Source organism: Eulemur rufifrons, chromosome 8, assembly GCF_041146395.1.
Source record: "Eulemur rufifrons isolate Redbay chromosome 8, OSU_ERuf_1, whole genome shotgun sequence".
Taxonomy (NCBI): Eukaryota; Metazoa; Chordata; class Mammalia; order Primates; family Lemuridae; genus Eulemur; species Eulemur rufifrons.
Window position 1 is genome coordinate 94840077 of NC_090990.1, and position 27574 is coordinate 94867650.

Genomic DNA, 27574 nt, shown 5'->3' on the forward strand with positions numbered 1-27574 from the left:
TCTATGCAGGTGACAGTGTAGTATGATTGGGTTGAACAAGGTATAATGGTCACAGTGGTTAAAAGTCAGACTACGGGGCAACGATAGGAAAAATAGACAAGTGGAACAACATCAAACTTAAAAACTTCTGTGTATCAAAGGAAAAAATCAACAGTGTGAAAAGGCAACATATAGAATAGGAGAAAATATTTGGAAATCACATATCTAATAAGGGGTTAAGATCCAGAATACATTTTTTTAATTCCTAAAATAAGACTCAATAACAATTTAAAAAACCCCCAAATAACCTGAATAAAAAATAGGCAAAGTACTTAAGCAGACATTTCTCCAACGAAGATATACAAATAGCCAAAGGCATATGAAAAGATGCTCAACATCATTAATTGTTAGAGAAATGCAAATCAAAACCATAAGGAGATATCACTTCACACCCATCAGGATGGCCACTATCATAAAATAAAATAAAATAAAGTGTTGGCAAGGATGTGGATAAATTGGAACCCTTGTGCATGTTAGTAGGAATGTAAAATGATGCAGCCATTATGGAAAACAGTGTGGAGTTTCTCAAATAATTGAAAATGGGATTACCATATGATCCAGCAATCCCATTTCTAGTTATATATTCAAAAGAATTGAAAGCAAGATCTCAAAGAGATATTTGTACACTCATGTTCACTGGCAGCATTATTCACAATGTCCAAGAGGTAAAAGCAATCCAAATGTCCATCAAAAGATGAACGGGTAAAGAAAATGTGGTATATACATACAATGGAATATTATTCAGCCTTTAAAAAGGAAGGAAATTCTGCCACACACTACAACATGGATGAACCTTAAGGACATTATGCCAAGTGGAATATGTCAGTCACGGGACAAATACTGTATGATTCCACTTATATGAGGTATCCAAAACAGTCAAACTCATAAAAACAGAAAATAGAATGATCATTGCTAGGTGGGAGTTGAGGGGCAGGGGAGTTGTTCAATGAGTGTAGGGTTTCAGTTTTGCAAGATGAAAAAGTTCTAGAGATCTGCTGCACAACAATGTGAATATACTTAACACTACTGAACTCCATACTTAAAAATAGTTAGTATGATAAATTATATGTTATATTATATAATATATAACATATATCATATGTGTTTTTAACCACAACTTAAAAAAAATTTTTAAGGAGACTATGGGATCTTGAACAAGGCACTTAACGTCTCAGAGCTTTGGTTTCCTAATCTATAAAATGGACAGTGTCTGGTTCTAATAAATGTTCAAAAGTAACTTTTATTTAAATGAGTATTACCAAGAGCTTTTAACCTTTGAATTTTTCTGGAAGTATTGGTTCTTTATTGTTTAGGATAATTCCTGGTCAAAATCTCATGCATAAAGCATTAGTGTAGTTTGCTTCCAACAGGAGCCAAAGGTTAAGGAACTGCCTACAACCAGCAATGCAGTCTGCTGGAGAAGAGGGGACAGAGCCTGGGGAAGATGGTAGTGCCCAGCTATTTTCCATACTCAAAGGGCAGAAACCCAAAGCAGAAAAAGAACTTGTTTTTCACAATTTCTCCCATTGAAATCTTCTTCCCTTGAAACTGAAACATTTTCTCACATTGAAATCCTAAGTGGTTTTTCCCTTGCTTTCCATTACAGAAATTGTTAAGGGACTGACCGTGTTGAGCAGTTGATTTGCACACATATTTATGTATTTCAAAAATGGAACACAAATCATGGGGTTCTAAATTGGTAAACATTTTTGGAGGGCATTTTGGCACTATTTATTAGAAATTTGTAAACCTTATTATCTAATAATTCCATTTTTAAAAATGTGTCCAATAGAAACACTTAAGTGTGAAAACAGTATCAACAAGAATATTCATTGCAGCATTGTAGTATAAGGGAATAAAAGCCAAGATAAGAAGATAGGGCTGGGTGTGGTGGTTCGCACCTGTAGTCTCTATTACTCAGGAGGCTGAGGCAGGAGGATCACTTGAGGCCAGGAATTTGAGACTAGCCTGGGCAACATAGTGAGACCCTGTCTCAAGAAAAAGAAAAAAAAAGATAATAGAGCCACCTTCTGACTTTTTTGGGAAACCTTCCAGGATTCTTCCTGTTGTGTGTTTGTGTGTATGTGTGGGTGTGTGTATGAGTGTTCTGTTAGTTTTGTTTTCTCAAGCTAGTTTGGGTTAGATTCCTGTTGCTCAGAGAATTCTAACAACAGAGAAGTTGTATTCTGAGGGAAGAGTGAGCAGGTAAAGGGTATGGCCTATAAAGAGAGGTAGGAAAAGTGATGGGTAGTGTATTAGTTGGGGTTCTCCAGAAAAAGAGAACCAACAGGATATATGAGAGACTGAGGAGATAAGGAAATTCAGAAATGTTAGCATGAGGGATCCATCAAGTAGGGAGAGGAAGAGAGAAAGGAATTTAAGGAATTGGCTCATGTTTTTTGCAGAGGCTGGCAAGTCTAATATCTGCAGGATAGGCCAGCAGGCTGGAAGCCCAGGGAAGAGTTGAGGTTGCAGTTCAAGTCAGAACACAGTCCGCTGGCAGAATTCCCTCTGTGTACATCTGTGTCCTAATTTCTTCCTATAAGGACATCAGTCATATTGGATTAGGACCAACACTAAGGACCTCATTTAACCTTAAATATCTCTTGAAGACACTATCTCCAAATACAGTCACATTCTGAACTACTCAGGGTTAAGATTTCAACATATGATTTTTGGGGAAACACAATTCAGCCCACAACAGATAGGAAATAAACCTTGAAAGAAAGACTATAGTGGAGGAATTGCAGAGTTGGATAGGGCCACAAATGTGGGAGGACAAGTTCATAGGCAGTGCTTTCATTCTGGCTATTGGTGGAGGATGACAATAAATAAGAGCATGGCTGGAGTGACTGTGCTGGAATCGTAGGCTTGTGCAGGCTGAGGGAGCAGTTGGTCCTTGGTTACTGGAAGATTGATGAGACCAACAGCATGCTTAATATACCTAAAAACTGATACATTCTCAAAAATTATTCCTGGGTCGCTGGCAAGAACTCTTTTGAGAAGGTTTAACTCCCCAAATTCTCCAATCTCAAATGAAGTCACAGAGGCTTACAGTGGTGACCTAGAGGCCTTAGGATCCCTGGGATACAACCAGCAAAGCTACATCCTTTTCTGTCCCCTACCTTCTCATGGTGCAGGGCTGCTCTTTCCTTCCACGGTGAAACATTCTCCAGTGGTGGCCCTCAAGTGGTGAATCATGCTTCTGTAGATGAAGCAAAAGGATCATTTCCTCACAGCAGTGTTGTCATTTTCACTGGAGTTCTTCATTCTGTGTAACCACTTGAGAGCTGTATAAATGTGCATGGTACATGTAATAATATGCTGTGCTAGATGTATAGGTGAAACTTCTGCATGGTCCCACTGTGAGAGTGACCAGCTACTTTCTGTATGTAATGGCATGAATAGTGTAATTATTGTATGTAGTTTTTATTTATAGCCCAGCTCTTCTACTGAAATCGTCTATACATACCTCAATTTTTTTCATCTATAAAATGGAGAAGCTGATAGTAACTACCTTATAGAGTTCTTTTAAAGATTAAATAATGTCATATAAATTAATGTAAAGGTATTCAGAATAGTACCTAACAAAAATATTAGATAATGTTATTTTTATCAATTTAATTTCTATCTTTATGCTACTCTTTTAACAGATGGACCTGTGAGAGGATAGTGATATCCCTGTATTTAGTGGGTGGTATTTTACTTAAAAGTGTGATCATTCCCAGTGTCAATCTAAGGAAGTATGTTTCACACAGCAGATAGAAAGCCACATTGGCACAGTGGAAATGTTGTTCACCACAGTGGATGCTAGTTATCATGCCCTCGGTCTGGACCTCCCAAGAGTCAAGGCATATGAGATGCAGTCCTGGGTGGACAGTATAGGGATGCATGCTCCATGGAGTGGCAAGTTGGGCGTAGGGGAATGAGGATGCCCAGGGAGGTTCCAGAAAAGCTAGAGACATATTCTATGGAGAGTGTGACAGGGTATATGAGTCTGAGAGTGAGCTGGTTATGGTAGATTCAGATCCTGTGATTATGGCTGAGATAGGAAAGATTCCTAGAAGAACATCTACCCACTGAAAAGTAGATGCACACTTCTTTACTATAAAGGCAAAAGAATGCTATCCTCACATACGCAGGTGGCAAAGGAAGCAGCAAACTGTTCTCTAGACATTTGTACTCTGCTTTCCTGTGGGATACACTATACCCCACTGCACTCTGACTGTGTAAAACTTCAGGACAATGGTTTTATACCTGAGGTGGCCTTTAAAAAACACAAATACTTTAAAACTTTTCCTAAAACTTTCCCCAGCACTTTATAGCAATATATTCTGCCCAACCACCAAGACCAAGTCCTGAATGACTCTCCTGGGGACTAACCCTGTAAAGGAAAGAAAGCTTCTGGGCAGCCAAACAAGACTGTTCTCAGCAAGGAAAAATTTCCTAAAACCAGGCACAAATATCTGTAGATTCTTCAGACTTTTTGTAACACTTTATATTCCTCATGCCCAAGTAATTGGACCCTCTAAGATGGACTTTGTATATTTTTTATGCTTTCTTTGTTTAGCTACTTTGTTATTTAGTAAAATCTCTTGAGAGTCCAAGCCTATTTCTAAGAAATTAAGAGAAGGGGGTTTTGTCCGTTCTTTGGTCAGAATATTGAAGAATTTGTGCACCTTACAGAGACCTATTGTGCCAGGGTCAGTGCTTATTAAATGAGAAGACTCCAGAGGGCAATTGAGACTTAGGACTGAATCAAAGCCGTTAGGTCAACCACCCCCTCCCACTGCACAGCAAAGAGTGAGGCTCTGTGCTCTGTTTCAGTACAGAAGTAGCCATTTCCTTTCACCTACATAAGGCCTTAGCACTCTTCAGGGATCCTACGGAAATCACATTCCCAGGGCATTCACCTCTAGCTTATGTTCTCTGAGGGCAGTTTATCTCTCTTTATGTCCATTCATTAACAAAGTCTTCTCTTTGAGATGTCTGGGGCATTGGCAACCACATAGAACTGATGATGTCAAGCTATCTCAAGAAGGACTACTTTGCTTTTTCATTTATAGGAGTTCCTTCCTCAGTGGGGTTCTGTTTTGATACCAAGGGGGAGGGAGAATACAATCAGGATTTTATTAAATTACTTTTCAGATTCAATTCACTTGAGGGGGAAAGACCAGCATGTTAGAGGGATTTGCCACTGAAGTAGGCCTAAAGAGATACTGTGGAATAATGAAAAGGAAACACAAGTTGTGTAATCAGCTCAATTAGAAAAAAATGGTAAATTGTGTAATCATGATACCTTATACATACTCCCTCCTCTGTTCCCAGGAGGTAGCCGTACAGAAAGTTCGGCACTTGTCCAGGAGGCTGCATCAAAAGAATGAAGACAAGTGGTTTGAGGAGAAGGAAAGAGGAATTTTTATTTATTTTATTATTATTATTTTTTGACAGATTCTCACTCTGTCGCTGTGGGTAGAGTGCAGTGGTGTCATCATAGTTCAACTGCAACCTCACACTCCTGGGCTCAAGTGATCCTCCGGCCTCAGATTCCCAAGTAGCTGGGACTACAGGCACAGGCCACCACACCCAGCTAATTTTTTCTATTTTTGGTAGAGGCAGGGTCTCACTCTTGCTCAGGCTGGTCTCAAACTCCTGACCTCAAGTGATTCTCCCAGGTTAGCCTCCCAGAGTGCTAGTATTACAGGTGTGAGCCACCTCACCCAGCCAGGGCCTTGATTTTGAGTTACATTTTTAAAGGATCATTTGTTTTTAATTTTTAATTTTTTTTTATTTCAGTATATTACAGGGGTACAAATGTTTAGGTAACATGAATTGCCTTTGCCCTACCCAAGTCAGAGCTTCAAGTGTGTCCATCCCCCAGATGGTGCACACTGGACCCATTAGATGTGAATATACCCATCTCCTCCTTCCCCTTCCACCTGCCCGACACCTGATGAATGTTTGACCCGCAATTCCATTACTGGGCATCTACCCAAAGGAACAAAAGAAATTCTGTGAAAAAAGACATCTGCACTAGAACATTTATAGCAGCACAATTCACAATTGCAAAGATGTGGAAACAACCCAAGTGCCCATCAATACATGAGTGGATTAATAAATTGTGGTATATGTATACCATGGAGTACTACTCAGCCACAAAAAACAATGGTGATCTAGCACCTCTTGTATTATCTTGTATAGAGCTGAAGCCCATTCTACTAAGTGAAGCATCACAAGAATGGAAAAACAAGCACCATATGTACTTACCATCAAATTGGTATTAACTGACTTAACTGACCAACACTTAAGTGCACATAAAGGATCATTCTGATTGCTGTGTTGAGAATAGATTGTAGTGGAGCAAGGGTGGAAGCAGGGAGACAAGTAGGAGGTTATTGCAGTAATCCAGGCAAGACGAGATGAAGGCCTCTACAAGGGTAGAAGTATAGAGGTGGTAAGAAGTGTTAAATTCTGGGTATATTTTAAGACAGAACCACCAGATTTCCTGACAGATTGGTTATGGGTAGTGACAGAGAGTGAAGGGTTAAGTATGAATACAAGATTTTTAACCTAAATGTCTCAGTTGTTTATTGCACCATAAAAAACCACCACCCAAAATTAATGGCTTAAAACAACCAAATGTTTTTTTTTTTTTTTTGAGACAGAGTCTCACTCTATTGCCTGGGCAAGAGTGCTGTGACATCAGCCTAGCTCACAGCAATCTCAAATACCTGGGCTCAAGCGATCCCCCTGCCTCAGCCTCCCAAGTAGCTGGGACTACAGGCATGCACCACCATGCCCAGCTAATTTTTTCTATATATATTTTTAGTTGTTCATATAATTTCTTTCTATTTTTAGTAGAGACGAGGTCTCGCTCTTGCTCAGGCTGGTCTCAAACTCCTGAGCTCAAATGATCCACCCACCTCAGCCTCCTAGGGTGCTAGGATTACAGGCATGAGCCACCACACCGGGCCCCAATTTTTTTTTATTATCTCTTATGCTTTTGTAAGTTGACTGGGCTCAGTTGGGCATTCTTGCTTTGGGTTTTTATGCCAGTGTAGTCAGAAAAAGATATGCAGAGCCTTATGGAGAACTGAATGTAGGAGATGACCTGACAGACTGATGCTTCTTGTGTTGATTGGCATAAACATGAATAAAGGATATAAAGATATCTTCAAGGTGGGTAATGCCAATGAAGCTGTGAAGAGTTGGCATGCAGAGGAGAGTGGTTATCTGGGGCTGCCTTTTGATCCCTGTTAACAAAAGAGTGGTGGTAGCCTGAGTTAGTTTTGAGTGTTTTGACCCCAGCTGATGGAGTTGAGATTGCCTGGGGAAGCCACACATTATTCCAAATACATGGTCTTTCTTCACCCCTAATAAAGTGGGTGGGGGTAGAAGTCCTGGGTGATCTAATGTCTTAGTCTCAAGCATAGAGCCTGATCTTGATGTCTTTTGGGAATTAGTAATTTTACACATTGTTCTTCCTCTGGACTCTTGCTGTCCAGTATGATGGTAGCCACCAACCACATAAGGCTATTGTGTACTTAAAATGTGGTTAGTCCAAATTGAAATGTGCTGTAAGCATAAAATATACACTGGCTTTTGAAGACTTCATACAAAAAAATATAAAATATTTCATTGAATGTTAAAATGATGGAAGAACCAAAGATGGCGGAGTGGTGGTGACGGCCTGGATCTGCGCTCCCGGGAAGGAAGGCATCGATCCGGACCTGCCACAACGCTAGAGGACCACTCCCACACAGGAACAGCGGTGTGAATCCACAGAGAATCAGCGTGGGACAAACAGAGCGAGTGAGGTCTGAGGTGAACGAAAATTAGGAACGCGGGACAGACACTAGCCAGCGGAGCGCGGGTCGGATACACCCACCCCCAGCCGGGGTGGGTGCAGCCTCTTGGGAAAGCGGCTTGCCCTCCGCTCCCAATTGAATAGAGCCCTGACCCAGGCCAGCGCAGAATGACTGAGGGATACGTGGCGCATTGCAGACAGGAGGCTTTTTTGCGAAATTACCTTAGAACCTGGGGGATCTCAGCTGAGACAGCGCTTGGCGAGGAGGGACGGATCTGCACCAGGGCAGAAAAACACAAAAGATTCCCGGACAGCAAATAGCGTTGTACCCCGTGCTGCCTTTTTCGGCAGTTCTCCAGCCGGTCACCCCCGGTGCGCGTCCTTGCTGGCCAGCCCCTGGGCAGTGGCGGTCTCTGCCTGATGGGGAGCCGGTCCCCTCCAGCCCCGGAGCTCGGCAGGCGCCATCTTGAAAGCGAGGGCGAAATCGCTCGGGAGCCAAAAAGTGCCCAGCGGCTCTTTCTGCCCGTGCTGCCTTTTTCGGCGGTTCTCCAGCCGGTGACCCCCGGTGCGCGTCCTTGCTCGCCAGCCCCCGGGCAGTGGCGGTCTCTGCCTGCCGGGGAGCCGGTCCCCTCCAGCCCCGGAGCTCGGCAGGCACCATCTTGAAAGCGAGGGCGAAACCGCTCCGGAGCCATAAAGTGCCGAGTGGCTCTCTCTGCCCGGTGCCCTCCGCTGGTCTCTGAACCAACGCCAGGAGTGCGGGATATGCCGGGGCCGCGCTCGGGGTGAAGGGGCAGAGCTGCACTAAGGCATTAAAAAAAAAAAAAAAAAAAAAAACAAGAAGAATAGGCTCGCTGAACTGTATATTTTATTCTTGGTAAATTTCTTCTGGGTTTTGTTTGTTTGTGTTTGTGTTTGTTTTGGGGGTTTTTTGGTGTTTTCTTTTTCTTTTCTTTTCTTTTCTTTTTCTTTTTTTTTCCGGCGGCTCACGAGCCGGACAGCCTCGGCGGGCACCCTTGCCCTCTGGGCCTCTGGCTGCCGCGCCTTTTTGAGCGCGGAGGTTGGATCCCCACCACCCTCGGAGCTGTGCGGGCGCGCAGACGCCATCTTGAAATCCACTGCGAAACCGCCCGGAACCCAGCCGGGCGGGCGTGAAGGGGCGGAGCTGCGCTAAGGCGTAAAAACAAAGACATTTAATGGCCGCTCTGGACCCAGCCGAGCGGAAGTGAAGGGGCGGAGCTGTGCTAAGGCGTAAAACAAACAAACAAACAAAAAAACATTGAGTCGCTAAATTATATACTTAAGATTTGTGCATCTTTCTGCCTTGCAGTGTGGTGAGGTGCTATGTAGTTTGTTTTTGTTCATTTTTGTTGGCATTTTTGGTGTTTTTTGGTTTGGCTTTTTGCGTTTCTTTTCTTTTTTTTTTCTTTTTCTTTCTTTTTCTTCTTTTTTTTTCTTTTCTCTTTCATTTTCTCCTCTTTCTTTTCTTTCTTTCCTTTTCTTTTTTCTTTTTTTTTTTTTTCCTTTCTCCTCTCTTTTCACCTTCTAACTGGGGACCCACGGTGAGCTTCGGAACAGGCCAGGTCCCTGGCTCTGGTACATACCGGATCCTTAGCAGTCACCCCCAGGGCCGGTGATCTGCGGGCACGCAATCGCCATTCTAGGGCCCACAGCCAAGTCACTGCGGAGCAATAGGGTACCAAGAGGCTCCCTGGACGGCCCTCTCCCCTGGTCCACGGACCTTATATAGGGTCCCCGCCCAAGTGTAAACACTGAATACTTCTCCAGAAGCGAGAGTGTGGAACCTGATCCCTGGGGACATTGGGCCAAGACAGACTTTTGCCCGTGGGAGCTACAGCAACTGGGGCGCTGAGCAAGCGAGGTCACCGTCCTCTCCCCATAGCTAGTATCTTGCCTGCAGATAGAGTCAGAAACCTCCCCTATAGAGGAAGAACCAAAGGGAAACAAACAAACAAACAAAGAGAATTTCGGTCTACTATTAGTGTGGACCCTGCCTGCCTTCTGAAAGACCACTACACAGTGTCCTAACTCACCAAAGTGGTCTTGGATCACTCCAATCCTCTAGGATTGGACCCATCGGAAGCAGTCCCCCAACAGAAACAGAAAAATCTCTAAACAACACACAACAGTCTCCCCCTCTTGCCAAAGGAAGCAACATAGCTAGACTGTTTCACAGCCTAAGAATAGAGCACAAAGACTCCTGTTAACCAGACTAAATCTATAAGTAAAAATCCAACGATAAATCTAGATGGGAAGGGCCCAGCGAAAAAACACGGAGAGCACAAAGAATCAAATGGAAAGCTCATCCTCAAAGAGAAATACCAGCTCCCAACCATTTGACACAAACCAGACTCAAAACACCAACATGTCACAGGAAGAATTCTAATTATGGATTATAAACAAGCTGAATAATATACAAGAATCAATGGATAAACAACACAAGGAAAACACAAAAAAAATACAAGATGTGGAGGAAAAATTCACTAAAGAAATTGAAATATTGAAGAAAAACCAAACTGAACTCCTAGAAGTGAAGAATTCACTCAGAGAGCTACAAAACACTGTGGAAAGTCTCAAGAGCAGGGTAGATCAAACAGAGGAAAGAATCTCAGAAATTGAAGATAACTCCTTCCAACTAAATAAGTCAGTCACAGAGATAGATCGAAAAAGTAAGAGAAATGATCTGAGTCTTCAAAAAATGTGGGATTATGTGAAGAAACCTAACTTGAGAGTTATTGGCATTCCTGAGGGTGAAGAAGATAATAAGCAAGGGTTGGACAAGCTATTTGAAGACAAAATCGAGGAAAATTTTCCAGGCCTTGCCAATACTCTAGACATACAGATTCAAGAAGCTCAAAGGACCCCTGGGAGATTCATAGCAAATAGGAAAACACCACGCCACGTAGTCATCAGGCTGACCAAAATATCCACTAAAGAGTCACTTCTCCGAGCTGTAAGGAGAAAGAAACAAGTAACTTACAAAGGAAAACCCATCAGAATTACGCCAGATTTCTCAGCTGAAACCTTACAAGCAAGAAGAGGTTGGGGCCCCATTTTCACGCTTCTGAAACAGAATAATGCCCAGCCTAGAATCTTGTACCCAGCTAAGCTAAGTTTTCTATACGAAGGAGAAATCAAGACATTCTCAGATAAACAAAGGTTGAGGGAATTCACCAAGACAAGACCAGCCCTCCAAGAAGTACTCAAAAGAGAATTACACACAGATCAGCACAAGAAAGATCCACGAATGTAAAACTACTCAAGAGCTAAAGATCAAATTCCAGATACCACAATGGCCCAGGAGAGAAAACATCACAATGAAGTTCTACCCAACAAGCTGAACAAAAAACTGTCTCACTTATCAGTTTTCTCAATAAATGTGAATGGCTTGAACTCCCCGCTCAAGAGACATAGACTGGCCCAATGGATAAAAAAACACAATCCAAGTATCTGCTGTCTTCAAGAAACTCACCTAACCTGCAAAGATGCATTTAGACTGAAGATAAAAGGATGGAAATCGATATTTCAAGCAAATGGTAACCAAAAGAAAGCTGGTGTGGCAATCTTAATTTCCAATAACTTAGCTTTCAAACCAACAAAAATAATAAAAGACAAAGATGGCTACTACATACTGATTAAAGGCACAATTCATCAAGAAGCCATGACTATACTCAATATATATGCACCCAACCTAGGTGCACCTAGATTCATAAAGCAAACCCTACTAGATCTCAACCAAATGATAGATAACAATACTGTAATAGCTGGAGACTTTAACACCCCACTGACAGTACAGGACAGATCCTCTAAACAGAAAATAAACAAAGACATAATGGACCTAAATAGAATGCTAGAACAAATGGGCATGGCTGACATCTATAGGACATTCTACCCAAAGTCCACAGAATATACATTCTTCTCATCAGCTCACGGGACATTCTCTAAGATTGACCATGTCCTAGGACATAAAGCATGTCTTAAAAAATTCAAAAAAATAGAAATTATACCATGCATCTTCTCAGATCACAGCGGAATAAAAGTAACAATGATCACAAACAGAAACCCTCACTCTTACTCAAAGTCATGGAAGCTAAATAACCTTCTCCTGAATAATTATTCTATAAAAGAAGAAATCAAGATGGAAATCAAAAATTTCTTTGAATTAAATGACAATGGAGATACAACTTATCAAAATCTATGGGTTGCAGCTAAAGCAGTTCTGAGAGGAAAATTCATATCCATAAATGCCTATATCAAAAACACAGAAAACCTGCAAATAGACAACCTAACGAATAGACTCAAAGAGCTGGAGAAAGAAGAACAGAACGATCCCAAACCCAGCAGAAGGCGAGAAATTACTAAGATCAAATCAGAACTAAATGAAAAGGACAACAAAGAAACTATAAGGGAAATTAATAAAACAAAAAGTTGGTTCTTTGAAAAGATAAACAAAATAGACACACCCCTGGCTAGACTAACCAAGAGCACAAAACTAAAATCTCTAATAACCTCCATTAGGAACATGAAAGGAGAAATCACAACCGACGCTACAGAGATACAAGATATCATCTATGAATTCTACAAAAATCTTTATGCACACAAACTGGAGGACGTGGAGGAAATGGACAAATTTTTAGAAACACATAGTCTTCCCAGGCTCAACCAGGAAGAAATAGAGTACCTGAACAGACCAATATCAAGAACTGAAATCGAAACAGCAATAAAAAACCTTCCCAAAAAGAAAAGCCCTGGTCCAGATGGGTTCACACCTGAATTTTACCATACATACAAAGAAGAACTGGTGCCCATCCTACATAAACTATTCTCCAATATTGAGAAGGATGGAATTCTCCCCAACACGTTCTACCAAGCCAATATAACATTGATGCCAAAACCTGGAAAGGACACAACAAAAATAGAGAACTACAGACCAATTTCCCTCATGAATATAGATGCAAAAATTTTCAATAAAATACTAGCAAATCGAATCCAAGTACTTATCAAAAAAGTAATCCACCACGACCAAGTGGGCTTCATCCCAGAGATGCAGGGGTGGTTCAACATACGTAAATCTATAAATGTAATTCACCACATAAATAGAAGCAAAAACAAAAACCATATGATACTCTCATTAGATGCAGAAAAAGCATTTGACAAAATTCAACACCCTTTTATGATAAAAACGCTTAACAAAATAGGCATTGATGGAACCTACCTAAAAATGATACAAGCCATATATGACAAACCCACAGCCAACATCATACTGAATGGGGAAAAACTGAAAGCACTCCCACTTAGAACTGGAACCAGACAGGGCTGCCCATTGTCTCCATTACTTTTCAACATAGTATTGGAAGTCCTTGCGAGAGCTATCAGGCAAGAGAGCAGAATCAAGGGAGTCCAAATAGGGAAGGAAGAGATCAAACTCTCACTTTTTGCTGATGATATGATGTTATATCTGGAAAACCCCCAGGATTCAACCATGAGACTCCTGGAATTGATTAACGAATACAGCAAAGTCTCAGGCTACAAAATTAATATACACAAATCAGAGGCATTTATATATGCCAATAACAGTCAATCGGAAAACCAAATTAAAGACTCAATACCCTTCAAAATAGCAACAAAGAAAATAAAATATCTAGGTATATATCTAACTAAAGAGGTAAAGGACCTCTATAAGGAAAACTATGAAACACTGAGAAAAGAAATAGCAGAACTTGCAAATAGATGGAAAAATATACCATGCTCGTGGATTGGAAGAATCAACATTGTTAAAATGTCTATACTACCCAAAGTGATCTACAGATTCAATGCAATCCCTATTAAATTACCAATATCAGGCCGGGCGTGGTGGCTCACGCCTGTAATCCTAGCACTCTGGGAGGCCGAGGTGGGCGGATCGTTTGAGCTCAGAAGTTCGAGACCAGCCTGAGCAAGAGCGAGACCCCATCTCTACTAAAAATAGAAAGAAATTATATGGACAGCTAAAAATATATATAGAAAAAATTAGCCGGGCATGGTGGCGCATGCCTGTAGTCCCAGCTACTCGGGAGGCTGAGACAGGAGGATCGCTTGAGTTCAGGAGTTTGAGGTTGCTGTGAGCTAGGCTGACGCCACGGCACTCACTCTAGCCTGGGCAACAGAGTGAGACTCTGTCTCAAAAAAAAAAAAAAAAAAAAAAAAAAAAAAAAAAAAAAAAATTACCAACATCATTCTTTACAGACATAGAGAAAATAATTATACACTTTGTATGGAATCAAAGAAGACCCCGTATAGCAAAAGCAGTTTTAAGCAACAAAAACAAAATGGGAGGTATTAATTTGCCAGACCTCAAACAATACTACAAGGCCGTGGTTCTTAAAACAGCCCGGTATTGGCACAAGTGCAGGGACACAGACCAGTGGAACACAACAGAAAATCCAAATATAGAACCATCCTCATATAGTCACCTAATTTTTGACAAAGCAGGAAAGAATATACTCTGGGGACAAGAATCCCTATTCAATAAATGGTGCTGGGAGAATTGGTTAGCCACTTGTAGAAGACTGAAACAGGACCCACAGCTTTCACCTCTCACAAAAATAAAATCACGGTGGATAACAGACTTAAACCTTAGGCGTGATACAATCAGAATTCTAGAAGAAAATGTAGGAAAGACTCTTACAGACATTGGCCTAGGCAAAGAATTTATGAAGAAGACCCCCAAGGCAATCACAGCAGCAACAAAAATAAATGAATGGGACATGATTAAATTAAAAAGCTTCTGCACAGCCAAAGAAACAGTCCAGAGAATAAACAGACCACCTACAGAATGGGAAAAAATTTTTGCATACTACACATCAGATAAAGGACTGATAACAAGAATCTATTTAGAACTCAAGAAAATCAGCAAGAAAAAATCAAGCAACCCTATCAAAAAGTGGGCAAAGGACATGAATAGAAATTTTTCAAAAGAAGATATAAAAATGGCTAACAAACATATGAAAAAGTGTTCAACATCTCTAATCATCAGGGAAATGCAAATCAAAACCACAATGAGATATCACTTAACCCCAATGAGAATGGCCTTTATCAAAAAAACCCAAAACAACACATGTTGGCGTGGGTGTGGAGAGACAGGAACACTAATACACTGCTGGTGGGACTGCAAACTAGTGCAACCCCTGTGGAAAGCATTATGGAGGTATCTTAAACAGATTCAAGTAGACCTGCCATTTGACCCAGCAATCCCATTACTGGGCATATACCCAAAGGAAAAAAGGTCATTCTGTAACAAAGACACATGTACCCGAATGTTTATAGCAGCACAATTCACAATAGCAAAGATGTGGAAACAACCCAAATGCCCATCAATACATGATTGGATTAGTAAACTGTGGTATATGTATACCACGGAATATTACTCAGCTATAAGGAATGATGAAGATATGACATCTCTATGGTTCTCCTGGAGAGAGTTGGAACCCATTATATTAAGTGAAGTATCCCAAGAATGGAAAAACAAGCAACACATGTACTCACCAGAAAATTGGTTTCCCTGATAATCACCTAAATACAAATCTGGGAACGACACCAATTGGACATCAGACTGAGGTGGGGGGGGGTGGGGGAGGGGATGGGGGTATGCCTACACAATGAGTGCATTGCGCACCGTTTGGGGAGTGGTAACACTTGAAGGTGCTGACTCGGGAAAGGGGGGGTGGGGAAAAAAAATATGAAACTGTTGTTTTTAACTTGCATTGTTCACTTAATAATTTATCATGAATATTTCCCATATTATTTCATATCATTGTACAAGAAATAATGTATACATTATGAGGACATACTGTATCTAACAAGATATACTGTTAGACTCTTTGATTCTGTAAAATTAAATTGTTATTAATGATAAAAAAAATTAAGAACCACAATTTTAAGCCACAAAAAAAAAAAATATACACTTAGGTATAATTCTGTCTTAGTTATATATGTGGTCTAGTAATATCTCTTTAAATCACATTATATTTAAATGCATTTTAACATCTGATAAGGCAATTTGCTCATTATTACTCTTTCTATTCAAAAGTTTACTAGCTTTTCTTGATAATTCACCACTTTACCTCTTTTATTGAAGCTTTATGATTTTTTCATAAAGGTCCTAAATGCATCTTGCTAAGACTTATTTCTAATCATTACATACATATGCACAGATAAATGATGTATTGGCTTTTTTCATTGTTGCTTTGGTAGTATTAATGGACTTGGTTCGTTTATGATTTCTTAATAGCTAGTGACAATACTTTCTAACTGGCTAATTTACTGAACACAGTTATTATTTATAACTGTTCTTCAGTTAAATCTATTGATTTTTTTTTAAGGTAATATCATCTTCAGAAATTAAGTGTTTTCTCCTAGTTTTCAATACCTACAGGTCCTATCTTCTCTTCTTCACTTATTTTCTTTGGCTAGAAATTCATAGACAGACTTCTGATTCTGAGTAGGATGCAATTGGGGAAGATGTATAAATTTATTTAAAAAAGTTTTACAACACTAGAGTGCTGCCATAGCAAGGAGGGTTGTAGGGGACAAATTTCAGGTGAGGGGAGAACCATAGAGAGAGGTTATGTTTTGTAGATGCTTTATCCTGGGGGTTTTTGCTGATTTGTGCTATGTGGCAAAAGACTAAGAATCTGGACTTGGGAAGATGACTGCTACTAGGTGCAGAGAAATCAGTAAATATTTTAGATACAAAAATATTATGGGGTGGAGACACAAAATTGAAGATTGAGAGGCCTCTAAAGCATGATTGTTTTTTACTTAAAAATTTTTGCTGAATTTTGAAATTGCATGTGATAAGAGGAAATAAGGTATATTTTCCTCCTGAGAGTCATGATGTATATTAGCAAATTAAATGCTTTGAGAAGTCTTTCAGAAGCAAAAGTCAAAAAAAAAAAAAAGATATTATTTTGAATATAGAGTTAAATAAAACGTACTATTAAAATTAATCTCTCTTATTTCTTTTTATCTTTTAAAATGAGGCTACTAGAAAATTTTAAACTACATATATGATTCACATGCTATTTTCATTGGACAGAGCTGCTCTATACCCTTGATGGGACTGAAGATATCAGAGAAATTCAAGTGCTACCTGAGTGTGTGAGAGTCCTCTGAACCCATCAGAAGCTTACGCTCCTTCCCCATAAGGTGAGAGTTTCATCATCTCATCTTTTTCTTAGAGTCAGAGATCCTAGGACTTCCAGGCTTCTGAGAGTTTTAAGCTTGAATGCCTCTGCCTCTCTCCAGGATTCTTTGTAGATAGAGGTTTGAATACAGAATTCCTTTATTTTGTTATAACCTGATCACTGTCATATATATTATACAACTGGGTTCTCTAAAACCCTTGTAAACTATCTTATCTCAACTTTCTTTACAATCTCTTTTTGGATTATTTCATTAGCATAACATCAATTGTTAATTTAGTATTACCACAATCCATCTAACAGCTGCAGTTATCACTTACTATAATGAAATTGTTTCTGCTGCAGTTTGACTCATAGCAGTTCAAATTAGCATCACCTAAAAAATCATCAGAAAGAACATTCCTATTCACTTTGGATGCAGAGAGTACTGAAGTGTCTGCATTCTGTTTCAAAATTTGAATTTATCATAAATTGTGCGGTAGATTTCTGCATTGTAAAAAAGGAAAAAGAAAGAAAGAAAAAATGTAAAGTATGACCTTTGATAACAGCTGATTCAAGCTGCTGACCCCAGAATTTAAGAACAGAAGGTTCATTTACAAATCACAGGAATGGAATGTTGAAATCCAACCCCATCATTCTATAAATGAGAAAACTGTGGCCCTGTCAAGAACTCTGAGTTGACCTAGGGCATACCTCTCTTTGGTGCTAAAGTCTGGGTCTCACTATACCTCACTATCTCCGCTCACTCATCTGCACTTCCTATCCGAGACTTATAGTTTACTGTGTCTATTTATCTAATTGTCTCAGTTGTTAGTCTTTCCATAATTTAAAAGTAACATCACCAAGGCCGGGCGCGGTGGCTCACGCCTGTAATCCTAGCACTCTGGGAGGCCGAGGCGGGTGGATCGCTCGAGGTCAGGAGTTCGAGACCAGCCTGAGCAAGAGTGAGACCCCCGTCTCTACTAAAAAACAGAAAGAAATTATACGGACAACTAAAATATAAATATACAAAAAATTAGCTGGGCATGGTGGCACATGTCTGTAGTCCCAGCCACTCGGGAGGCTGAAGCAGTAGGATCACTTAAAAAGCCCAGGAGTTTGAGGTTGCTGTGAGCTAGGCTGACGCCACGGCACTCACTCTAGCCCAGGCAACAGAGTGAGACTCTGTCTCAAAAAAAAAAAAAAAAAAAAAAAAAAAAAGTAACATCACCAGGCTGAAAGTTTCTCCAGGACAGAGATTCTAACAGATGAATAACACTTACTTTTGCTGAATTGGGTACATGGGCAGAGTAAGACAAGAATGCTCACATTTATTGAGCATCAGATTTTATTATCCCAAATCTAAACTGAGTGGCTTCAATTACTGATTGTTCTAATAATTGTCAGAAACAATGGCTCAGTGTCAGCTTCTCTAAAATGATTTTTTAGGGTAAATATTCCCCCAAAGTTTAGTTGTTCTATATTCTCTTTCATTAGAAGACGGTAGAGAAAGTCCTTCAGGCCAGAACTTTACTTAAACAGTACATTGCATCCCCATCAATTTATAAATAAGTCAGCACTTTAGTCCCTGAAATGTAACACCATTACATACAATCAAGATGATATCTGCCTAGAAAACCAGCTAAGTAACTGGTACTAAGATGTTCACTATGGCTCATAGAACAATGTCAATGATTGCCTGATTTTTGAACAATATACCATATGTTTAATTCTCTTCCCCAGTAGCAAAATAAAGCAGGTGAGCCCAACAGATATGGTTTTATGGGGTAAGGATGGATGGATGGCTGTTGATAGGTTGATAGCAAAAATGTCTATAGCTAGAGGTTCATGGATTTAAAGGGAAAACTAAGAATTATGTCCAGGACGGAGTATCAAGTGTCAAAGCCAGAGAATTCTTCAAGATAGATCATCAAGAGGACCTGAGAGTTCAAGAGCTGGATTACAGATAAATGGGAGAGTGTTCTAGGTGAATACTAAAGGCAATACCACTTGCAGTTTGCTGATTGTAGCTTGACTTTCCATATTAACTGGGGATGTGAAATAGGCATCCCACATGAAGGGCTGGAGAAGAAATGGCTTCCTAGTATACCTGACAAGATAAATTTGTTGCTAAAAAATATATGTAGATAGTGAGATAGAATGAACAACATTTGATAGCACAACAAAATGACTATAATCAACAATAAGTTAGGGTATACTTTAACTAAAAAAGTGAAATGGGAATATTCCTAACACAAAGAAATGATAAATGCCTGAGGTGATGGATACCTCAATTACCCTGATTTGATTAATTCACATTGTATGCCTGTATCAAAACATCACAGGTACTCTATAAAGATATAACTATTATGTAGCCATAACAATTCTTTTAAATTGTTGCTAAGTGTTCCTCTAGACTAGTGCTATCCATTGGAAATATAACAAATTCAAATTTTCTAGTAGCCACATTTTTAAAAAGTAAAAAGGAACAGGTGGAATTAATTTTAAAAATTTATTTAACCCAATGTATTAGTTTTATGGTACTGCCATAACAAAGTACCACAAGCTGAGTAGCTTAAAGAACAGAAATTTATGTCTCACAATTCTGAAGGGTAGAAGTCAGAGATCAAAGTGTCAGCAGAGTCATGCTCCCTCTGAAGGATCCAGAGAAGGATACCTTCCAGGCCTCTGGCTTCTGGTAGCTCCTTGGCTTATGGCAGCAAACTTCTCCAAACTCTAAACTTCTCATGGTGTTCTCCCTGTGTGTAAGTCTGTCTTTGTATCCAAATTTCCCTTTTGTAATTAGGACACAAGTCAAATTAGATTAGGGGCCTGCTCTACTCCAGAATGACCTCATCTTACCTAAATACGTAGAAAATAAAGATCTTATTTCCAAGTATGGTTATCTTTATAGGTACTAGGAGATAGAATTTCAACATATTAATTTGGAAGGGTACACAATTCAACCAATAACACCCAACAAATCCAATAACACCCAACAAATCCAATATAACATCATTTCTATATAAAATTGGTATAGAAATAGTAGTGAGATATTTTACATTCTTGTTTTTATATTAAGTCTTTGAAATACAGTGCATATTTTACACTTACAGGATTTCTTAATTTGGACTAGCCTCGTTTCATGTGGCTTGTGGTTACCATGTTGAACAATGCAGATACAGAACTTTTTTTATCATAGAAATTCTATAGGACAGCCATGTTCTAGGACATACAATCTAATCAGTAGTGACAGGAAGGAAATCAGTTGTTGCCTCAGAAGGGATGGGAAGGAGGGGATTAGAAAGGAGCATGAGGAAGCTTTTGGGGGTGATAACATGTTCATGATCTTGATTGTAGTGACTGTTCCATGTATACATGGATGCTCAAAACTTATAGCATCCTACACTTCAAGTGTGTAGATTTTATTGTATGTGAATTACGTATCAATAAACTGTAAAAAAAGTTAATTATAAAAATATATAGTATAGCAGGACAAATGACATAAGTACCTATCAACTATATTACCTTTCATACATTTCAAGGGTTTATATGAAAAACGCATTAATATGGTTTACAATAATATAATATGATTACACTATGATACAATTTACTTTTTAACATAGTATATATATTAATTACCTATGGCTACATAATAAATTACTCCAAGCCAAATTACTCCAGGCCAATCCTAGTGGCTCATGCCTGTAATCCCAGTACTTTGGGAGGCTGAGGTGGGAGGATTGCTTGAGGCCAGGATGAGACCAGCCTGGGCAACATAGCAAGATATCTGTCTCTCTAAAAAATAAAATAAAATAAAATAAAATAAAATTTAGCTGGCCATGGGAGCCATTGCCTGTAGTCCCAGCTATTCCCAGGGGCTGAGGTGCGAATTGCTTCAGCTCAGAAGGTGGAGGTTACATTGAGCTATGCTAATGCCACTGCACCACTCCACTTCAGCCTGAGTGACAAAGCAAGACCTTATCTTTCTTAAAAGGAAAAAAAAAGGTAAAGAAAAAAATTACTCCAAGACTTAGCAGCTAAAAATAACAAATGTTTATTATGTCAGTTTCCATCTGTCAGGAATCCAGGAGGAGACTAGCCTCATGGTTCCTGATCAGGGTCCTAGAGCTTGTAGTCAAGCAGATGCCCGCACTGCTGTTATTTGAACCTTCAACTGGGACTCTTAAGAGACAACAAACAAGCTCTGGTCACGTACAGGGCAGAAAAAGCCAGTCCTGCATGATTTCTCTGCAGGTCCACAAAAACTGACGAACATCTTTCAGGCTTATACATGCAGTATATTTCACCAGATTTTCCACACAAACCAAACACCAACCCGTAATATACCTGTAATATAACTGTAAATGCACCATATATGGCCCAGCCAGGAGGCTAACGCATGTAATCCTAGCACTCGGGGCGGCAGAGGCCAGAGGATTGCTTCAGGGTAGGAGTTCAACACAAGCCTAAGCAAGAGTGAGACTCCGTCACTACTATAAATAGAAAAAATTAGCTGGCAAACAAATAATGGGAACAACCATTTACCCAGGCGTGGTGCCCAGCACGTGTAGTCCCAGCTACTTGGGAGGCTGAGGCAGGAGGATTGCTTAAACCCAGGAGATTGAGGTTGCTGTGAGCTATGCTCACACCACGGCACTCTAGCCCGGGCAACAGTGAGATTCTGTCTAAAACAACCAAAAAACCAGTCACGATATATAAGTAGAGAAATATACACTTAGATAATTTATAAAAATTCATAAAATAACTCAGTAAGACTTGTCATTTCACTACAATTTACGAAAACTGGGCAAAAAAAAAAAATCTAACATACAATATACAATGATTTTCAAAAATGCATATACAAACTACGAAGCATGCCTTCGAAAGCCCAGAGCTATGGTTGGCATGAATGGAAACATCACACAGCAAGGGCCAACCAGAGTGGCCAAACGACTGGGCACAGATGTCCCAGCAAGGAGAGCAGAAGTGGCGCGTGAGCCGCGTGGCTCGGCTTGGCGGAAGCGGCGCTGCTGGAGAGCCCTGGCCCGTTCGGGGGGCCAGAAGCGACTTGGGTATGTGTGTACGCGTGGTGGGTGCGTGGGTGCGTGTCTGCGTCTGTGTGTGTGGGTGTGGGTGTGCTCGCACGCGTGCGCGCGCGTGGCGAGTTTTTGTGTGTCCGGCGGCGGCCACGGGAGGGGAAAGGCTGTCGCGGCCAGGCGAGTCTGGGGCTGAGGAAGACCGGGAGCGAGGCGAGCGTCGGGCAAGGGAGAGCAGAGAAGCTGAAGGCCTGAAGGCGGCCAGCCGGGCCGAAAGGCCGGATGGGCAGAGGGGTCGGGCCGCACGTGGAGGGCGCTGGAGAAGCGAGCGAGTCCGTTGGTCAAAAGGGGAGGTGTGAAGACGCCGGCAAGGTTGGCAGGCAGTGCGAAAGAAGAAAGGCTTCCCTGACCGGGAATCGAACCCGGGCCGCGGCGGTGAGAGCGCCGAATCCTAACCACTAGACCACCAGGGAACGACGGCCAGCCTGCCATGCTTGCGCCTCCTGGACGCAGCGCCAGGGTCGCAAGCGCTGGCGGCGCTACCTTGGCGCTCGGCCCCGGCTTCGGTTTAAAACAAACACCAGCCACCCGCCGCCCCTGGCAATCGGCGTGCCCTGGCAGAGCTCCTCTACTTGCAGCGGCCTCCAGCCCCGCGCGCCCCCTGCCCCCGCCACACGCACACAGGGACACACGCACGCACGCAGCCCACCGGCCAAGGCCCCGCACCTGGACCTACAGCAAAAGGTCGGTCTAGTGCGTTGGCCGGGAATCGAACCCGGGTCAACTGCTTGGAAGGCAGCTATGCTCACCACTATACCACCAACGCCGCTCGGCCCCGGCAGCCCCGCCACGCCGGCCCGGGGCTGCCACGAGCGCCCCGCCGACGCCCGGCGCAGCCCTGCCCCGATGCCCCTCCCGAGGAAGGGGAAGGAGGTGGTGTGTGTGTGGGGGGGGTGCGGTGATCAAGGGAGCCAGGGTGCAGGGTGGCCCCTGGGAGGCCGAAAGGGGGACGGGGCACGGGGCCCATGCGGACCAGGCACCAGAGGGCGCCCGGCTGGAGGGCGGAGAGAGGAGAAGAAGGGCCCTTGGGCGCCAGAGGCTGGGTCCCGCATGGGGCGGCCGGGACCCAGGCGGTGGCCAAAAAGGGCAGCTGCCTCCCCGTCGGGGAATCGAACCCCGGTCTCCCGCGTGACAGGCGGGGATACTCACCACTATACTAACGAGGACGGCGGTGACGGTGGCCCGGGTGGCAGACCCCTCTGCGACCCGCCCACGCCTAGTGCCGCCTTCCTCTCCCTGCCCACCGCAGGCAGCCCGCACGTGCCCGACCCCCAAAACACCGCACCCCCGCCGCCGCCGGCGCTGCTGCTTCACCCCCGCCCCCACCCCCCGTCGCCGAAGCCAGCCTGCCGCGACTCCCAACAAAGCACCCTCCGACCCCGCCCGGACCCAGAGCCGCACCCCGACCTCTGTGTACCTCGGTGCAGTGGAACCTCCCAGTGCGCCCTCCCTGCTGCCTCCAGCGCGGGTATGGGGATGGCGCCTGGACGAAGAGGCGCGGGCGAGCGAGCAAGGCTGCGAGGAGGTGGAGGGCGCGCGCCGTGCTGCAGCGCGCGAGGAGAGGCGCGGGTGGGGGCCGGCGGCAGGCGGGCCCCATGCGGCTGGGTCCGGGGCGGGGACCTGGGGGAGCGCGGGCCTGGAGGAGTGGGGGCGTCGACGCCGGAGCGAGCCGCGCCTGCTCGCACGGCTCTCCCCCCTCTGACGGCGCGGCCGGTCTTTTGCGCACCGGGCAAGGCGCCGGCCAAGGGCGCCGGCGTTGGCGCCGCGTCGCAGCCAGGCGAGCGGCGTGGCGCCCGGGTCCGCCGTCAGGGTGGCCGAGCGGTCTAAGGCGCTGCGTTCAGGTCGCAGTCTCCCCTGGAGGCGTGGGTTCGAATCCCACTCCTGACAAGCACACCTTTTGGCCCGCCCGCCGGATGCCCGGTCCCCCAGCGCCCGGGCAAAGCCCACCGCAACCCTTGTCCACCTTACTCTGCCTTCCTGCCTCGCGCTCGCGCTCGCGCCCGCGCCCTTGACGCACGCCTCTCAAACGCAGCAACTGCTCAGGCACATGCCTTCTTCCTGCTCACGCGCTGGCGTCGCAGAAATACCCCAGTACCGGGACCCAGCGCCCTCCACCCTCTGCCAATTGACATCCGGACAGACCCACTCCCCGCCAAGTCACACATCCCTCTGACTGGGCCCCACACCTGGACGCTTCAGTACCTCGCTGTCCACCTTCCTCGCTTTTCCGCGCCTTTCTCCTCCGCCCCTCCCCCTGCCGCACCCCTCTCCGCCCCCTCCTCCCTGCAACACAGCCCGACCCCGTTTGCACCACCCGCACCCAAGCGTTCGGCCCCGATCTGTCCGCTGTGGAGTGCCAGCCCCCCCGCCCCCGCCCCGTTTCGCCCTCCAGCTCCTGCCGCGAGGACAGCGACACGCTCTCCGAGCCGCGCACTTCTGCAACCAGAGCCACACCACCCGACATGCCGTCCTTTCCACCCACCCTCGCGGCCCCCGCCTGGCGTCCGGGCGCGGGCCAGGGCCGCTCCCTCTCCTGGCTTCCTCTGGCGACACCGACAGCCCGTCCCGCCGCCCTGGGCGACAGAGAAAGCCCAGGACCCGGCGTACCCGCCCCTCTCCCTGAGCGGGCGCGCGCGCCCCAGTGCCCTCGACGTGACCCGAGCCTCTCCTACGGGTCGACCGTCGGCTCCCGGCCCCATCGGGCCCCTGGTGCGCGCTCAAACGCAGCAGATGCCCGCGGCGGTGGGCGGTGACCAGGGGCCGGCGGCCGGTGGCCAGCGCCACTGTGGGATCCTCTGTGGGTGCCCGGCCCCAGTGCATGGGTGGTTCAGTGGTAGAATTCTCGCCTGCCACGCGGGAGGCCCGGGTTCGATTCCCGGCCCATGCAGCCCACCGTCCCCTTTTGGCACTGCAGCCACAAATGCCTGGCGGCGCTCCACTCAGCCTCCTCCTTCCAGCGGAGCCGCAAGCGCCTGTCCCACACCAGCTCCGCCCGCCAGCCAGCGCACCCCACCTCTGCCCCTTCCCCCCGCACCTCTCTCGCCCCGGCCCAAGAAGCCGGTCGTCCACGCCCCCCGAGACACCTTTCCAGCTCAGCTCAGCCACGCTCCCGCCACACACCTACCTGGTCCCCATTCTCTTCATTGGCCTGCCGCCGCCTCACTCCGCACACGCATTTCACCTCAAGGAATACCACCAGGCGCCACACGCTTGCACTCGCCCGCCGCACCTCTTCTCTTCGCCTTTCACCACGTTGCCTCGCTCTCTGGCTCCCCGCACCCTGAGAAGCTGTCGTGGCTGCCCAACCCATAGCAAGGACAGCGAGTCTCTGAAGACTGGCGCACACATCACCTTCTCCTGGAGGGTCACATAGTCCTTAAACCACACGAGCAAATTGAAAAGCACACGGACAATATCATCGCATATGCACGGTCCGGATTCAGTGCATTGCGCTCATCCACCGTATGTCTCCCAGTCCGCCACGCACCACCCACCGCCACCGAGAACCCCCCCACCCGAACCCCAATCCGCAGCTTTTGCCAACGTTCGTGCAGTTGCATATCTGTCCCTCGGGTCTCTTCTACTCTCAGCCCCAAACACACACCTGAGACTGTGAACGTGTGTCCTGATGAGGGGTTATTTAGGTCTCGGATCCAGTTGCATCCCCTACCCTTTTCGGACCTTGCCCAGACCCGCTCTCTCATGCTCTCAGCCTTACCCTTGCCTGCTCCCCCACCAGCCTTCAGCCCCAGCCTCACTCTTTAGTCTGACCGTATGGCGGCCCAGCACCCCAATCTCGCCCACGGGGGGTCCTCTCTGACCGCACGGGCTTCCATCTTGGGTCTTGCCTGGACCACAGCCCACTCACACACAGGCTGGCAATCTGCTGTTCCTGCCAGCCTCCAGTCTCGCCCTCCCTCCGCCACCTCCGACACCGCCCCCGCCTCTCCTTCTTCCCCCCACACAACTCAATCCACCCGCCCCCCAAACACCCCCCCCCCGCTCCCGCTGGCGCCAACACACACACACACACACACACACACACAGCCAGCCAGACGGACACACACACACACACACACACACCCCGGGACCCAGCTTCCCAGCGCCCCTGTCTCACACGTCCTGCTCTAACGAACTCGCGTCCCCCCTCTCCCGGCCTCTCACAGGCTCCGGAGACACCCGCCACCTCCGCGGCCACCCGAGATCACGCGGGCCCACCCGCCCCAGGCGTCTGCGGAAGCCCCGCCTGACTGGCCAGCCGCACCCCCAGCCCGTTCCAGCGAGTCCCGGGCTCCACCCGGACACCCTGGACTCCTTCTCCCACCCCACACCCCACACCCTGCAACCCACCCACACCCCCGACACATCCCCACTCCCAGCACTGTGGGCGGGCGTCCCTCCCCTTTATGGTGTCATGCCCTTTGCCCTGGGCTGTGTGAGATGACACCCACGGGAAGGGACACGCACGTCCATCGCTGCCACCCACTCACACCCACCCACGACACACTCGCGAGAGAACCTCCCCCGGTGATGGCAAGCTCCCCTGTCCCGACAGGGGCTCGTCTCCGCACGTGATACCGAGGCCTCAAGGTCCCCGCCGACGTCACAACGCAGATTAGTGCAGTACGTTGGACGTCAGTTGGACCTGCAAATAAAGTTCTGGCATGAAGCACACTGAGCCCTGCAGTGTCCTTTGGGGAGCAGCCACAGAATGAGATGGATAGAGATGGCGACGGGCAGCGGCTGGAGAGCCGGGTAGTAGACAGCAGGTAAGGCGGGAAGGGGAAACGATCAGGAATGAAATCTAGGCGCCGGACGTAGGGGCGCTCTCGGCATGTTCTTTGCCGTTCGGAGACCAGATGGAGAGCGTCGGGAATGAAATGCCCATCGGATGCCGGCCAGACGTCTATCTGGACACGCATCTCCCCACGCCGCCGCCGGTCGGCCTGGCTGTGCGGATTTCCCAACCCGCTCCTCAGTCTCCGCGCTTCCGCCTCCTCTGCCCGGTAGATCTAGCGAGTCGGACCTCTCAAGCCTCATTTTCATATCCAGCACCCACAAAGCAACCCAGACAACTCGACAGCCAACACCCCAAAAAAAAAAAAAAAATCCCGTTAAAAAGCGGGCAAAGCTCATGAGTAGACACTTCTCAAAAGAAGACAGACGAATGGCCAACAGGATTATGAGAAAATGCTCAACGTCCCTCATCAACAGGGAAATGCCAAGCAAAACCACAATGAGCTATCATCTGCACCCAGTTAGAATGGCTAGTACTTAAAAAAGTAACAGACGCGGGCCGGAATCCGGAGAAAAGGGAACTCTTACATACTGTTGGTGGGAATGTCAATCCCCACAGCAATGGGGCCCGGGTGGGGGCGGGGAGGGGAGGATCCTAAATATTGTACGGAACCACTTATAAAAAGAAAAAGACCCGGAATGGCCAAAGCAAT

At 45.3% G+C, this 27574-nt stretch overlaps 5 non-coding genes across 5 annotated transcripts; 2 read left to right on the forward strand and 3 right to left on the reverse strand.

The window, feature by feature from the left end:
- Positions 1 to 22465: 22465 nt before the first annotated feature.
- TRNAE-CUC (transfer RNA glutamic acid (anticodon CUC)) lies at positions 22466 to 22537 on the reverse strand. The gene has a single exon. It is a non-coding gene; the product is annotated as a tRNA-Glu (tRNA).
- Positions 22538 to 22818: 281 nt separating this feature from the next.
- TRNAG-UCC (transfer RNA glycine (anticodon UCC)) lies at positions 22819 to 22890 on the reverse strand. Its single transcript has one exon. It is a non-coding gene; the product is annotated as a tRNA-Gly (tRNA).
- Positions 22891 to 23218: 328 nt separating this feature from the next.
- On the reverse strand, positions 23219 to 23290 carry TRNAD-GUC (transfer RNA aspartic acid (anticodon GUC)). The gene has a single exon. It is a non-coding gene; the product is annotated as a tRNA-Asp (tRNA).
- A 638-nt stretch (positions 23291 to 23928) lies between these two features.
- Positions 23929 to 24011, forward strand: TRNAL-CAG (transfer RNA leucine (anticodon CAG)). Its single transcript has one exon. It is a non-coding gene; the product is annotated as a tRNA-Leu (tRNA).
- A 929-nt stretch (positions 24012 to 24940) lies between these two features.
- On the forward strand, positions 24941 to 25011 carry TRNAG-GCC (transfer RNA glycine (anticodon GCC)). Its single transcript has one exon. It is a non-coding gene; the product is annotated as a tRNA-Gly (tRNA).
- Positions 25012 to 27574: the final 2563 nt, after the last annotated feature.